Source organism: Nomascus leucogenys, chromosome 17 (assembly GCF_006542625.1).
Source record: "Nomascus leucogenys isolate Asia chromosome 17, Asia_NLE_v1, whole genome shotgun sequence".
NCBI classification, from domain to species: domain Eukaryota; kingdom Metazoa; phylum Chordata; class Mammalia; order Primates; family Hylobatidae; genus Nomascus; species Nomascus leucogenys.
Window position 1 is genome coordinate 60,949,341 of NC_044397.1, and position 12,534 is coordinate 60,961,874.

At 40.2% G+C, this 12,534-nt stretch overlaps 1 non-coding gene across 1 annotated transcript; it reads left to right on the top strand.

Annotated features, from left to right (window-relative positions):
• The first annotated feature begins 2,884 nt into the window (after positions 1-2,884).
• LOC115831123 lies at positions 2,885-2,991 on the top strand. Its single transcript, XR_004026656.1, has one exon. It is a non-coding gene; the product is annotated as a U6 spliceosomal RNA (small nuclear RNA).
• The last annotated feature ends 9,543 nt before the right edge of the window (positions 2,992-12,534 follow it).

The window sequence follows — 12,534 nt, forward strand, 5'->3', positions numbered from 1 at the left end:
ATTTTAGCTTGTATGTTGCAATCTGTATCCAATAATTGTAACCTCTGTATTGTACCCTCCAATGAAAGAGGAAAAAACTCTTGTATGAGGAGTCCCCTCCCTTCTCCTAAACTTTCCTATGAAAGCCTTCTACCTTGTAACAGACTGGAACATTCCTAACATGGTGTGTTTCCTAAGTGGATTCTCACATTTGGCTTCAAATAAACCTTGATCAAATTAGTGCTGCCTCAACAGCCTTAATTTCAGTCAATAGTACAAGCCTCTGTTTTGCTATTTAATCACTACTTTAAAGGTAACCTTTGGAAAATGTTTAGCCTGTTTACAAATTTAATTAATTAAACATATTTTAACTGCATTTATAAAGGTAATATTCTCCATTTTCTTCCTAAATACTCTGCATAAGAAACAAAATCTTCCCATATACTTAACTCTTTTAAACCTAATAAATTAAATTTATGGAATATCATTAATATAAAGTTCTTATAGATGTTGTAACACTGCACATAGATTTAGCAACATTTCAATTTAAAATCTTAAGCTTATATGAAATACCATTTTAAATTGGAATTACGCAATTCTTACACTAATAGACCAAATACTTTTAAATGTTACAAGCATATAAAACATGAAATATACAAAAATTTCCCCCCATCACACAAATATTCTTACTAAGGTTTTGCTTCTTTGAAACCTTTCTATACCCATTGTATTAGTCTGTTTTCATGCTGCTAATAAAGACATACCCAAGACTGGGTAATTTATAAAGGAAAGAGTTTTAATTGACTCATAGTTCAGCATGGCTGGGGAGGCCTCAGGAAACTTACAATCATGGCAGAAGGGGAAGCAAACATGCCCTTCTTCATATGGCACCAGTGGAGAGAAGAATCAGTGCCCAGTGAAAGGGGAAGCCCCTTATAAAACCAGCAAATCTCGTGAGAACTAAATCACTACCACAAGAACAGGATGGGGGAAACCGCTCTCATTCAACGATCTCCACCTGGTCCCTCCCAAAACACATGGGGATTATGCAAACTGCAATTCAAGATGAGATTTGGGTGGGGACACAGCCAAAACCTATCAACCTAACATCCTTTTTCTCTCTCCTTCCTTCCCTCCCTCCTCCCTTCCTCCCTCCTCCCTTCCTTCCTTCCTTCCTTCCTTTCCTTCCTTCCTTCCGTCCTTCCCTCCCTCTTTCTTTTCTTTTTTTTCTTTTCTTTCATTCTCTCTCTCTCTCCCTCTCCCTCCCTCCCAGGCTGGAGTGCAGTGGTGCGATCTCAGCTCACTGCAACCTCTGCCTCCCAGGGTTAAGCTATCCTCCCACCTCAGCCTCCTGAGTAACTGGTGGGACTACAGGCATGTGACACCACACCCAGCTGATTTTTTTGTATTTTTAGTGGAGATGAGGTTTCACCATGTCGTCCAGGCTGTCCATACCCATTTTTAAGTGAGTTATAAATGGGGTTCAAAGGTCATACTCCCCTTGAGGAAGACGATCATCATCTCAGATAACCAAGGTTGCCTATGCAGTAAGGAAGAAGTAAGTCATCATTCGGGTAACTAAATTTACCTAAGACCAAAGACATCAGCTGAGAGTGAGACCTGGAGTCTCAGGCATCTAGAGTAGTTATCTCACTGCCAATGAAGTTTACGTGGTGAGTCAAAAGACCCAGAATACCCAACACAATACTGAAGGAAAACAAAGTCAGAGGACTAACACTATCTAACTTCTAGACTTACTATAAAGTTATAGTAATGAAGACAGTGAAAGAACTGGTGAAGAATAGATAAATAAATCACTGTAACAGAATACAGAGTCTAGAAATAGACCCAAATAAATATAGTGAAGCAAAGGTAGACTTTTTTTTTTTTCTGAGACAGAGTCTGGCTCTGTCACCCAGGCTGGAGTGCAGTGGTATGATCTTGGTTCAATGGGACCTTTACCTTTACCATGAGAATCACTGGGTTCAAGTGATTCTCATGCCTCAGTGTCCTGCATAGCTGGGACTACAGGCCCGCAAACATGCCTGGCTAATTTTTGCATTTTTAGTAGAGATGAGGTTTCACCATATTGGCTAGGCTGGTCTCAAAGTCCTGACCTCAGGTGATCTGCCCGCCTTGGCTTCCCAAAATGCTGGGATTACAGGTGTGAGCCACCATACCCAGCCAAAGGGTAGTCTTTTCAACAAATGATACAGGTACAACTGGACATCCATGTGCAAAAACATAAATCTAGACACAGACTTTGCACCCTTCACAAAAACTAACTGAAAATGGATCATAGACCTCAATGTAAAATTCAAAACTATAAAACTCCTAAAAGATAACATAGGGTAAAATCTAGATGACCTTGGGTGTAGCGACCTTTTGATACAACACCAAAGGCATAATCCATGAAATAAATAATTGATAAACTGTAATTAATAAAATCTTTTTAGCAGTAATAGAATGATGAGTGTCATTTCATTAAAATTTAAAACTTCTGCTCTGCAAAAGACAATGTCAAGAAGAAGAAGACAATGGCCAGGTGCAGTGGCTTATGCCTTTAATCCTAGCACTTTGGAAGGCCGAGGCGGGTGGATCACTTGAGGCCAGGAGTTTGAGACCAGCCTGGCTAACATGGTGAAAACCTGTCTCTACTAAAAATAGAAAAATTAGCTGGGCGCAGTGGTGCACACCTGTAATCCCAGCTACTTGAGAGGCTGATGCACAAGAATCGCTTGAACCCAGGAGGCAGAGGTTGCAGTGAGCTGAAATTGTGCCACTGTACTCCAGCTTGGGTGACAGAGCGAGACTCTGTCTCAAAAAATATATAAATAAATAAGATTAGAAAAGGATGAGAAGACAAGCCACTGCCTGGGAGAAGACATTAGCAAAAGACACATCTGTGCTGGCTTCTGCAGCACACATACTAAAATTACAATGGTACAGAGAAGATTACCATGGCCTGTGCACAAGGATGACATGCACATTTGTGAAGTGCTTCAGAATATAAAAAAGAAAAATATCTATCCGATAAAGAACTTTTATTTAAAATCTAAATGGACTCTCCAATACAAAAATAAGAAAACAACTCAATTAAAAACTTAGCCTTACCAAAGAAGATGTACAGATGGCAAACAAGCATATGAAAAGATGCTACATGTAATATATCATCAGGGAAACGATAATTAAAAAAATAATGAGATACTACTATTCATCTATTAGAACGTCCAAAATCTGGAACACTGACAACACCAACTGCTGGCGGGGATGTGGAGAAGCAGCAACTCTCCTTCATTACTGATAGGAATGCAAAATGGTACAGCCACTTTGGAAGACAGTTCTTCAGTTTCTTCTAAAACTAAATATATCTTACCATATGATCCAGCAATCACATTTCTTGGTATGTACCCAATGGAGTTGAAAACTTATGTCTACACAAAAACCAACACATGGGTGTTATGGCAGCTTTATTCATAATTGTCAAAACTTGGAAGTAACCAAGATGTCCTTCAGTAGGTGAATGGGTTAATCCCCACAATGAATATTATTCAGCATTAAAAAGAAATGAGCTATCAAGCTAAGCTATGAAAAGACATGGAGGGGCCGGGCACGGTGGCTCAAGTCTGTAATCTTAGCACTTTGGGAGGCCGAGGTGGGCAGATCACAAGGTCAGGAGTTTGAGACCAGCCTGGCCAATATGGTGAAACCCTGTCTCTACTAAAAATACAAAAATTTGCCGGGTGTGGTGGCAGGCGCCGGTAGTCACAGCTACTCGGATGGCTGAGGTAGGAGAGGAGAGTCGCTTGAATCCGGGAGGCAGAGGTTGCAGTGAGCCAAGATCATGCCATTGCACTCCAGCCTGGGCAACAAGAGCAAAACTCCATCTCGAAAAAAAAAAAAGGAAAAGAAAATGAAAGAAAAGACGTGGAGGAACTTCAAACGTATACTACTAAGTGAAAAAAGCTAATCTAAAAAGTCTACATCTGTCTGATTCCAACTATATGACATTCTGTAAAAGGCAAAGCTATAAACACAATAAAATGATCAGTAGTTTCTAGGGTTTGGGGTTAGGGGAGTTGAATGGGCAGAGCACAAAAAATTTTTAGGCCAGGGAAACCACTTTATATGATATTATAATCATGGATGCATGTCATTATACATTTGTCCAAACCCATAGAACGTACAACACCAGAGTGAGCCCTAATGTAAACTAAGGATTCTGGGTGATATTGTAACAAATGTACCATTAGTTGTAGCAAATGTATCATTTTGTACCTTCTGATGGGGAATGTTGAGAATAAGAGAGGCTATGCATGTGCAGAGGCAGGAGTGGGTATATGGGATATCTCTGTACCTTCCTCTCCATTTTGCTGTGAACCTATAACTACCCTAAAAAAGTCTTTTAGAAAGCCCAGTAGTTTTTTGCTTCTCTTTATGGGTTGGTTTCCTTCTCTCAAGGGAAAAATGGGCTTCCTCCATGTAGCAGATGATATGGCTTCTCTCATCCCAGAGAAGACAGTTCTTTCTTGTCAATTACAGCCAGAAAAGTCTCCAAGAAGGATTTAGATGGTCCTAGTTTGCTCCCTCCCATCCCTCTTCCTTTGGATCTCAGATCAGAAGTGACTTCTGCTGGGATACTGTCTTGTTACCCCAGTCTTGGTCGGGTCCCTGTTATGTGCTCCCACTATGCCATATCCTTCTCCTTCCTAGTCCCCATTGCAGTTTGAAGATGAAAATTCATTGGTGGGGTTACATGGCTCCCCCAAGTCTGATTCCTCCTCTAAACTGTAAGCTATAGGAGGCAATGGCTTTATCTTTTTGCTTACCACTGTGTTTCTAGCACCTGGCACATAGGTACACAATAAATATCCATTAAATAAATGACTGAAATAAACAGATGGCTCTTTTGCTCTCATTACTCTGAAGAGCAATTATTACATAGCAGTGACAGCTTAGTGTATTCTCAGAAAATATTCTTTTGTTTTAAAACCACTTATTTTTCTGGCCAGGCATGGTGGCTCACGCCTGTTATCTCAGCACTTTGGGAGACCAAGGCGGGCGGATCACAAGGTCAGGAGATGGAGACCATCCTGGACAACACGGTGAAACCCCGTCTCTACTAAAAATACAAAAAAAATGAGCTGGGCGTGGTGGTGGGCACCTGTAGTCCCAGCTACTAGGGAGGCTGAGGCAGAAGAATGGCGTGAACCCAGGAGGTGGAGGTTGCCATAAGCTGAGATTGCACCACTGAACTTCAGCCTGGGTGACAGAGCGAGACTCCATCTCAAAAAAAAAAAAATTATTTTTCTGATAATAAACACAACGGGCTGGGCACAGTGGCTCATACCTGTAATCCTGGTACATTGGGAGGCCAAGGTGGGAGGATCACTTGAGTCCAGGAGTTCAAGACCAGCCTGGGCAACATTGTGAGACATCATCTCTATTTAAAAACAAACAAACACTCCTTAAATCCCCATACACTTATGACAGGATAATTGTAAGACAAAGAAAAGTACAGTTAAGAAAACAAAAAACAAAAATTACTTATATCTGTAACCCAGAGATAACCACTGTGTGTGTGTGTGTGTACAATCTTTTTAGCCTTTCAAAATATACATTGTCACTTACAGTTGACATTTTATTTTGATTGGTTTAAACATAGTATACCTTTTGCCACTTAGTTTAGTTTTTTTTTTTTTTTTTTTTTTTTTTCTTGAAGACCGGGCCTTGCTATTTTGCCCAGGTTGTCTTGAACTCCTGGTCTCAAATGATCCTCTCGCCTTGGCCTCCCAAAGTGCTGGGATTACAGGTGTGAACCACTGTGCCCAGCCTAGTTTTAATGTATTTCACTTTACATTTAAAGTGGGTTTCATTTAAGCAGCATATGGTTGGGTCTTGCTTTTTTAGACAATCAGACAATCTCTTCCTTCTAATTGAAATGTTTATTTACATTTAATGTTACTGTTATTTTAAATATATTTTCCATATTCAGAAGCAGCACTGTCATAATCTGGCTTCCATTAAAAAAAAGTTTTCAGGTATTTCTTTGCTTTGACAAGGTGCTCCAGCCCTTTGTTTGTCTTCCGGGCCACCATCTCCACAGTCCAGTCTCTGATGTGGAGGGTGAGAGTGCCTTTTCCTTTTGACCCCAAAAGAGCTTTTCTGAGTAGGCTATGATTATCAATATAGCTTTAAATCTGTAATTGGGTTATTGTTCTGCTTTTTCTGCCTGATTTTGAATTTATTGAGTGGTTTGTATAATTCTACTTTATATCCTTTGTTGCCTTATGTGACCACTCTGTTTTTTTAATTTTTATTTTTAGAGCTTTCTTTACAGTTTATAGATAATCTCTAACTTACTACAGTCTACCTTCAAATAAATTATATAACTTCACAAGCAGTATAAAAATCTTACAACTGTATCCTCTCACTTCGTCCCTCTTGGCCTTTGTATTATGGTTATAATACACTTTACTTGTACACATTATAAACCTTAGGATGTCATGTTATTAATTCTTTTGCTTTAAGCTGTCAAGTATATTTTAAAGAGATTTTCAAATTAATAAAAATAGTATTTTATATTTGCTTGCTTAAAAAAACTTTTCAGTGCTCTTTATTTCTTTGTGTAGATCAGAATTTTCATCTGATGTAATTTTCCTTCTCCCTGAAAGACATTTAACTTTTTTTTTCTGTAGTTCAGGTCTACTAGTGATAACTTATTTCAACTTTTGTGTGTCTGAGAAAGTCTATTTTTCATTCATTTTGTAATATATTTTTGCTCAGGGCAGAATTCTAGGTTGACATTTTCTTTAAACATTTTACAGATGTTTCTACATTATCTTTTGACTCACATTGTTTTGAGAGGTCTGCTGTTATTCTTATATAATCCTTTGTACATAATTTACCTTTTTTCTCTGGCTACTTTTAAGATTTATCTCTATCAGTGCTTTTAAGCAATTTGACTATTATGTTCCTCGGTGTAGTTTTATTTACCTTTCTTATTATTGGGGGTTCACTGAGCATCTTGGCTCATGGGTTTTTAGTTTTAATAAATTTGGAAAATGTTCAGCCAGATTCTTCAAATATTTTTTCTGTTCCCCACCCCAGCCTTTAGGACCTCAACTACATGTAAATTAGACAAGACAAAGTTGTCCCACAACTCACTGATGCTCTATTTTTTTTTTAAAGTCTTTTTTTCTCTCTTTTTCAATTTAGGTGGTTTCTATTGCTATTTTTTCAAGTTCAATAGTAATTTATCCCTTCCCTTCCCTTTCCCTTCCCTTTCCCTTCCCTTTCCCTTCCCCTTCCCGTCCCCTTTCCCTCCCCTCCCCTCCCCTCCCCTCCCCTCCCCTTCCTTTTTTTTGAGATGGAGTTTCACTCTTATTGCCCAGGCTGGAGTGCAATGGCACGATCTCAGCGCACTGCAACCTCTGCCTCAGGTTCAACTGATTCTCCTGCCGCTGCCTCCCAGGTAGCTGGTACTACAGGGGTGTGCCACCATGCATGGCTGATTTTTGTATTTTTAGTAGAGACAGGGTTTCACCGTGTTGGTCAGGCTGGTCTTTAACTCCTGACCTCAAATGATCCACCTGCCTTGGCCTCCCAAAGTGGCTCCCCAGCTGTACTTCTAATCTGTGGTACTGATCTGGTGTATTTTTCAGGTAATAGATCATATTTTCACTCCTAAATAATTGATTTCATTTTTTTTATGTCTTCTCTTTAGTTAACATACTTGCTATGGTTGAAACGTGTCTCCCAAATTCATGTGCTGGAAACGTAATCCCCGATGAAACAATGTTGGGAGTTAGGGCCTAATAAAAGGTGATTGGATCATGTAGGTAGAGCCCTCACGAATGAATTAATGTTGTTATTACTACAGTGAGTTAGTTACCATAAAAGTGGGTTGTTATAAAGTCAGGCTGGCCCCTGCTGCCTCTATCTTGTGTACTCACTTGCCCTTCTGCCTTTTGCTTTCTGCCAAGGGATGACTAAACAAGAAGGCCCTCAACAGATGCTGGCATCAAGTTCCTGAACTTTCCAGCCTCCAGAACTATGAGCTAAATAAAGGCCTGTTATTTATAGATTACCTGGTCTGTGGTATTGTTATGGCAGCAGAAAACGGACTATGATAGAAAATTGGCACTGAGAAGTGGGTCTGTTGCTATAACACATATCTGAAAATGTAAAAGTAGCTTTGGAACTGGGTAATGGGTAGAGACTGGAAGAATTTTGAGGAGCATGCTAAAAAGAGCCTGATATAATGCCATAAACGGAGCATTAAGGGTGAGATCTCAGAAGAGAAGAGATACAGGGAAAGTCAGAATCTTCTTAAAGATTACTTCAGTGGTCACGACTGTTGATAGAGATATGGACACAGTCTCTGATGTGGACAGTAAATGGCCTTTACTGTCTGTATCTCTACGAACATTAATAGTAAATGGCCTTTACTGTCTATGTCTCTACCAACATTGACAGTAAATGGCCTTTACTGGCTACATTATCTACCAACATTATATTTCATATTGGTAGAGGCCATTCTGATGAGGTCTCAGATGGAAATGAGAAACAAGGTACTGGAAACTTGAATAAAGAGCATCTTTGTTACAAAGTAGTAATGGTGGAACTGTGTCCATGCCTGAGAGCTTCATGGAAAGTGGAATTTGAATGACAAACTAGGATATCTGGTGGAAGAAATACCTAAGCAGTTAAGCATTCAGACTGCTGCATGGCTATTTTTAATCACATATAGTGAGATACAAGAACAAATGAATGACTTAAAGACAGAATTTACAATTTAAAAAGAAGCAGAGTGAAAGATTTGGAAAATTTATAGCCTGGCCATGTAAAGTATAAAAAGGTACATTTAGGAGAGTGAACTCAGGGTGTGGCCCAGAGACTGCTTGCTGAAGAGATTAGCATGAATACAAGGGAGCCAGATGCTATTCACCAGTAAGCCTTGGCAATGTCTACATGGTGCTAACTCTGCAGGGATGGGTGCATAGGTGGTGGGGTCACAGCAGCTTCCACTTGGTTTTCAAAAGATGTATCAAACAGCTTGAGGCCCAGGAAGAGACTTACTGCAGGGGAAGAGCCACCACAGAGAGTCCCTACTAAGCCAATGCTTAGCAGGAATGTGTGGTCAGAGTTGTCACAGAGTTCCCACCAGGGCGGTACCTACTAGAGCCCAGAACTGTAGAGCTACGCTTGTGTAACCCCAGCCTGGGAGAGCTGCAGTCATGATACTCCAAACCAAGAGAAAGCCATGGAGACCTGGCTGCCTGAGGCCTTGGAGGCCCAATCCCCAAACCAGTGTGCCCAGGATGTGGAACATGAGTCAAAGGAGATTATTCTCCAGCTTTAGGACTAAATATGGGTTTTCCTTTGCTGGGTTTTGGACTTACTTGGGGCCTGTTACTGCCATATATTCCATTCTGCAGCTCACACCTATAATATATGGCCTGTTACTGCCATATATTCCATTCTGCAGCTCACACCTATAATTATATTCACTTCATAAATTCATACCCATGGATTCTTGGTAAATATATGTTGTGTGTGAATAACAACTATGTATCACAATTTATTTATTCAGCCACCTATGGTTGGGCATTGAACTCTAGCTTTTCACAATTATAAATAATGCTGTAATGAATGTCCTCATATAAATAAATCCATACAGTTGCTTGAATATAGTTATATGGTAAATTTCTTTTTTTCTTTTCTTTTTTTTTTTGAGAAGGAGTTTTGCTCTTGTTGCCCAGGCTGGAGGGCAATGGCACGATCTCGGCTCACCACAACCTCTGCCTCCTGGGTTCAAGTGATTCTCCTGCCTCGGCCTCCTGAGTAGCTGGGATTATAGGCATGTGCCACCATACCTGGCTAATTCTGTATTTTTAGTAGAGATGGGGTTTCTCCATGTTGGTCAGGCCGGTCTCGAACTCCCAACCTCAAATGATCCGCCCACCTCGGCCTCCCAAAGTGGTGGGATAACAGGCATGAGCCACTGCGCCCAGCTGGTAAATTTCTAGTAGTGAAATTGCTTGGCCAATACCTATGTCTATTTTGATTTTCAATAGTGTACTGGATTTCTTTTTCTTGCCTTTTCTGATCTGCTCTCCACCTTTTTCCAACCTATTCTCTTCCCTGGAAGGCTGATCCAGATGAAGAGGGTTAGCCTGTTTATTTTAACTTCTGGCTTCAAAATGGATGTGACCATTAGTCACTACCAGCAAGAAGTCAGAGGGCAAGGAGTTAAAGGTCAGGTGGGCTTCTCCACTAGCAACTATTTATTCTGATTTTAGAAGCCACTTTCTTCCAGGCCCTCCAGGTCCAGGGGTGGGAACAGCTCCCTGCTGTTGCTAGTCCCATGGTCCCATTCTATCTCATGTGAGGTTTCAAAAACCTTGCCCCTATCTTTGTAAATGGTGCCTTTTAAAAACTCCCTTCAAACTACCCAGCTTGGGAGGGCCATCTGTTTCCTACCAGGATCCTGACTGATAAAGCTAGATTTTGCCAAACTGCTTTAAAAAATGTCTGTATATTCTTACACTTCCACCAGCAGTGTCTACAAGTGTCTGCTCCCCCACATCTTTTTATTATAGTGTATAATGAATCTTCTTAAAACATTACGTTTTAATTATAAAATATTTAATAATAAAATGCAGAAACTCTCTAGATTTACAGAGGGCAATATTTGACATCCCCAACTTTGATCTCCTTTATTCTTTATTCTTATTTTTAACTGAGGTATTTTATTTCATTAAACCATGGTTTAGTTTCTTTTTTTCATTTTTTTTTTTTTTTTTTTTTGAGACAGTCTCACTCTGTCGCCCAGGCTGGATGGCAGTGGCATGATCTAGCCTCACTGCAACCTCCACCTCCCAGGTTCAAGCGATTCTCCTGCCTCAGTCTCCCGAGTAGTTGGGAATACAGATACGTGCCACCATACCCAGCTAAGTTTTGTATTTTTAGTAGAGATGGGGTTTCACCATATTGGCCAGACTGGTCTTTAACTCCTGACCTCAGGTGATCTGCCTGCCTCAGCCTCTCAAAGTGCTGGGATTACAGGTGTGAAGCCACCGTGCCCGGCCTAGTTTCAAATATTTTTCTCTTTTAAACATAATGTTCTGATTTTTTATAACACCTTATTCTTATGAGTACTTTAAATCAATAATGGAATTATAAAATTAATTCAAACACACAGAATAGACAGAAAATAGTGTAAATATACATAGGAGCCCACATTAATATTAAACACACACTAACATTTTACCATGTTTGCACCAGATCTCTTTTAGTAACTTTCTATTTTGAAAACATTCACATACATGGGAAAAAATTGTTCAGTGAAACCTGGTATAGTATATCTTCCAGCTGAGATTCAACAACTCATCACCATTTGCATTATCGCTGACTATTTGTACCCCTTTTTCCCTGATACTTGAAAGTAAGTTTGTCAGGTGCAGTGACTCACACTTGTAGTTCTAGCACTTTAGGAGGCCAAGGCCGGTAGATTGCTTAGGCTCGGGAGTTCAAGTCCAGCCTGGGCAAAATAGTGAGACTTCATCTCTACTTAAAAAAAAAGTAAGTTACTGAGTGTGCCCTGGGCACCTTTGCCATCAGTATGACCAACATGCTGCTGCCCTGGGCCTCCCAGCTGTTGGAGGACAGCTACAGCTACTTTCAGAAGAGTTTGGTGGTGGGATGAGGGATTGCATAACCAAGAAGGAGTAAGAAATGCAGAGAAAACATCTTTGCTGGAGAAACAGCTAAAAGCATCTGCCCTCCTGAACCCCATGTGAGAGTCTCAGCTGGGCCAGAAGGGGCCCAGCCCTGCACTATCTCCTCTTACTCAGTTTTATGTCTGACCTCTAGAGCTCAGGCAGGCACTTTGCCCTAACATGTCCACTTACTTTTTAGGGGAGTGAACGGGATGGTGGATGATTACCACTTTTTAAAATACATTTTTGACTGGCGCAGTAGCTCACGCCTGTAATCCTAGCACTTTGGGAGGCCAAGGCGGGCAGACTGCCTGAGCTCAGGAGTTCGAGACCAGCCTGGGCAACACGGTGAAACCTCGTCTCTACTAAAATACAAAAGAAATTAGCCGGGCGAGGCAGCATGCACCTGTAATCCCAGCTACTCAGGAGGTTGAGGCAGATTGCTTGAATCCGGGAGGCAGAGGTTGCAGTGAGCCGAAATCATGCCACTGCACTCCAGCCTGGGCAACAGAGGGAGACTCCATCTCTGAAAAAAAAAAAAAAAAAAAAAAAAAAAAAATAAATAAATAAATAAATACAATTTTTAAGAGTACATTTTAAAATAAGTTTTAGATTTCCAAAATAAATGGCAAAGAGATTACAGAGTTCCTGTATAGCTCACATCCAGTTTACCCTATTATTAACATATTACATTAGTATGGTTCATTTTTCACAATTAATAAATACTGATAATTACTACTAACTAAAGTGCCTATTTTATTTTGACTTCCTTAATTTTTACCTAATGTCCTTTTTCTGTTCCAGGATCCTATCCAGGACCCCACATGATATT